Below are 3,608 nucleotides of genomic sequence, written 5' to 3' on the forward strand. Positions count from 1 at the left end.
AAAATCGAGCCTACAATTCATTTCTTGGTGCAGCAGAACTATCAACTCTCAGCTTACCTACGATGGAGATAAAATCCTCTGGTGATGTGAGGGTCATTGAAATACAGCCTTATTATATTGAAACCCAGTGTCTAAAAATTGTTCTTATTTTGGGCTTGTACCACAGTAAGAGCCAAGATTTTAAACTCTACTAAATACAAAACAAACAAAAAGACTTTATATATTCATGTTCATTTAAGAAAATACTAGTAGTGATGTATTATTTTTAAGTATACAGCTAATATGTTTGGAGTTATTTAAAATTTATATTGAGAAAAATGTTTTTTCACTATTGCTGTAGACGAGCATCTACATAAGACTGTTAAATTGATTGTTGTTTTATATCAAACAACTTTTATAATACTAAAAAAATGCTTTTTCTAGAAAAGAAGCCAACATTACAGCCACTTGCTAACAGTCTTCTAATATGGTGGACAGGGAAATCATCAGATAGGAGGCTAATGTTTTAAGGGTTTGGTGAGAATCGTTTCCCACTTCCTAGCTCATAAACCTTACCAAGGTGTTACTTAATCTTTTTTTTTAAATATCAAAGTGGGACCATCATTCCTTGGAGTGATTCCAATGATTTCAACTTGAAGAATGAGGGAGAATTGTGTGTATTATACGTAGATACACAGGGAGAATTCTGGCTGGACCTGAGGGCGCAGGCCTGTAATTACTGATACTCCAGAGGCCTGAGCAGGATTATAAGTTCAAAGTCTACTTGGGCTAAGAGTGAATTCAGATCTAGCCCTGGGGTGGAAGAATCCTGTCTAAAAAGAGAAAGGAGAAAGGGCTAGGAGTATAATTCAATGGTAGAACACTTGCATAACATAACAAGACTCTATGTTGAATCCCAATTACACACACACACACACACACACACACACACACACACTAACTCACTTATCTCTGATCCTTCATGCAAACTTCCTTAGTAAAACTGTCAAGATTTACCATACACATGCACACTGGTGAGGGAGAGGGAAGAAAGAGGAGGAAATGAAGTGGAGGAAAAGAGGGAGGGTGAGGGGGCACAGACAGAGAAAGGAAAGGGATCGGGGAGGGAAGAAGGGAAGTAGTATGGAGAAACAGAGGAGGGGGATGGGAAAGGAGGAAGAGAAGGAAGGGAGGATGGACAGGTGAAAGGAGGGCCAAGAGAGAAGGAGGGAGGAGGAGGCACAGAGCCTCAGCCTGAGCTTTTGGAATGAAATTTTCAATAATTTTACCATCTCTCCTTTCGAACAAAAGCCCAATGTTTCCTGGCCTACTTTGCCACTGTTCCTCAGCGGCCCTAAGTGATGTAGAAAAAAGTAACCCAGCAGTCCACTCGATTCACAATGGTAACGAGCAAACCTGCCAAATTCGAGGGACACCATGAACTGCTTTCTCCAGACCTGAAGAAAACTCTCTCATCTTGAAAAATGCCTACATGTCATCGGCTCATTTTCTTATTAACCTATTTGCATTTTTTATACGTCCTTGACACAGAGACTGAGTGGAAAAGGTACCTGGTGTTGAACTCGGAGCACAGGCTGGGCACAGCTTAGGGAGCTCTGCCCTCTGCACCCTTGAGGCAGGACTGCGACAGTACACACAGCAGTGCCTCTAGCCTCGTGTTCTTTCCGATCTGAGCATCTCTCACTTGGCCTTTCTCAGGACAGCAGAGCCCTAAGCTTAGAGCCCTAAGCTTGCTGACTTTTGGTTACAAATCCCAAAGTGAAGCCGGACTAGTAGCCTACAAGAAGAGTTCTTCCTCCAGACACGCCATAACTAACCTTAAAGCTAAAGGTCACTTGCTTTGGGCCGTTGGTCCTTAGGTAAGGCCTGAATGCCTTAGTCTTCATAGCACATACTTGTTCATATGCAGGAAGATAATCCTCTCATCCTTTAAAAGTCTCTCTGAAATGACCTAAGATCTTCAAGGTTTTCTATCTAGGCTACCGGGATCCTCGATATCAAAGCAGGTGAGTGTAGGACTCTGGAAATGTCTCTCTGGATGGAGCACCACTGGAAAGATTTGACCCTATCGAGATACACAACAATGAATGCTTAATCACACAGAAAATAGGGTCGGCATAGCACTAAACAGCAAATTCCTTAGCAAGAATTTACATTGGGCTTTGGGATGTGTCTTAGGGAAAATTCACAATGAACACTCCTTTCTTTCCCCAATTCCCGGAGCAGGAGTATCGTGGCTTTGAGATTTGTTTTCAAGCTTTGTTATATTTTTCTAAGTATAACATACACGATTCACATGTATGTCCTACAGTCCTTAGGCACACAGCCTAAAGGTAAGTTTTTACAATATCTTTAGCACGGCTTATAGTTTGAATATGAAATGTCCCTGTCAGGATGCTGAGCTGGCAGTATGGTCTTGAGGAGCAGTATAACTTCAAGAGGTGAGGCCAGGTTAGTAAGTGCGTCACTGTGAGTGTCTCTTTGACAGCTATTCCTGGTCCACAGCCCTTTCCTAGATCTCTGCTTCCTGTGACCCTGAAGTCAGAAAAAGGCCTCTGGACCATGACTGAACCCTTTGAAACCAAGTTCCCAAGAAGATCTTTTCTCCCTTGTCTTCATGATGATAGGCCATTTATCACAGTGACAAATATCACAGGGCTTATTCATACATTTTAGCTGCAACTTCTCACCTGGAGTCAGTTAGTTATACAGTGAGTGCTGGAAACATTCAGAAATTAGGAGTATTTCAGGCTTTGGGTTTGTGGGTTGAGGGTCTCTCTGTGTCTATTTCTTTCTTCCTTTCTCCTTCTCCCTCTTCCCTTCTACCCTCTTGACCTCATTCATGTGTGTGTGTATGTGTGTGTGTGTGTGTGTGTGTGTGTGTGTAAGATTCATGATGAATGTATGTTATGATTTTATTATAACCTGTTTTACTCTAATGTGTTGGCTTCTCCAATGTATAGGCCCTCTGAGTTGAAAGTAACAATTCAACCAGATGTGAACTGGAGAATATGATGAACTCATCCCACATGCTTTCAAGGCCTTAAGCAAAAGACTGACCTGGTTCTGCCTGGGGCCCTGGGTGGCATTCATTCCTCTTGCCTCAGAAACCAGCCCAGGTAGTACCCACACATCAGAGGGCATCCTATGCCCCCTGAATTGGCCTTAACCCTTATAGGATCACAGGGAGATATATTAACAGAGGATCTGGAAAAGCCTGGTGAAATGTCAAGCACTGAGCAGTGATCCTCCCATCCCAGAGAGGCCTACTATCAGGAAAAGAGAAAAAGTTCCTCCCGCTGGCATTGAGCCATTCCGTCCCTCCCACAGTGAGGTTCCTGGATACACCCTTAGGATTTCAGATTAAAAGGTCTTGGAGCTTTTGTGGCCGACTGGGTAATCCGTTACCACACAGACCATTGTCCCACTTGAATTCTCCATAAATACAGAATAAGCTCCTTCCAGGAGCTCCTTAATTTCAGGGAAGGCTGAAAAACTCCTTGGTAACTGGGGCCACTTCGCATCCATGCAGAGGGATTTGCGAGGCTTCTCCCCACCCCCATCCCAGCCACAAAAAGCTCTCTCTCTCTTTCTCTCTCTCTCTCTCT

At 43.1% G+C, this 3,608-nt stretch overlaps 1 long non-coding RNA gene across 1 annotated transcript in view; it reads right to left on the bottom strand.

Moving 5' to 3' along the window:
* LOC116087686 overlaps positions 1–3,608 on the bottom strand; it is a 19,136-nt gene that overhangs the window by 14,409 nt on the left and 1,119 nt on the right. The window lies entirely within an intron of this gene.

This window comes from Mastomys coucha, unplaced genomic scaffold, assembly GCF_008632895.1.
Source record: "Mastomys coucha isolate ucsf_1 unplaced genomic scaffold, UCSF_Mcou_1 pScaffold13, whole genome shotgun sequence".
In the NCBI taxonomy this organism is placed as follows: Eukaryota; Metazoa; Chordata; class Mammalia; order Rodentia; family Muridae; genus Mastomys; species Mastomys coucha.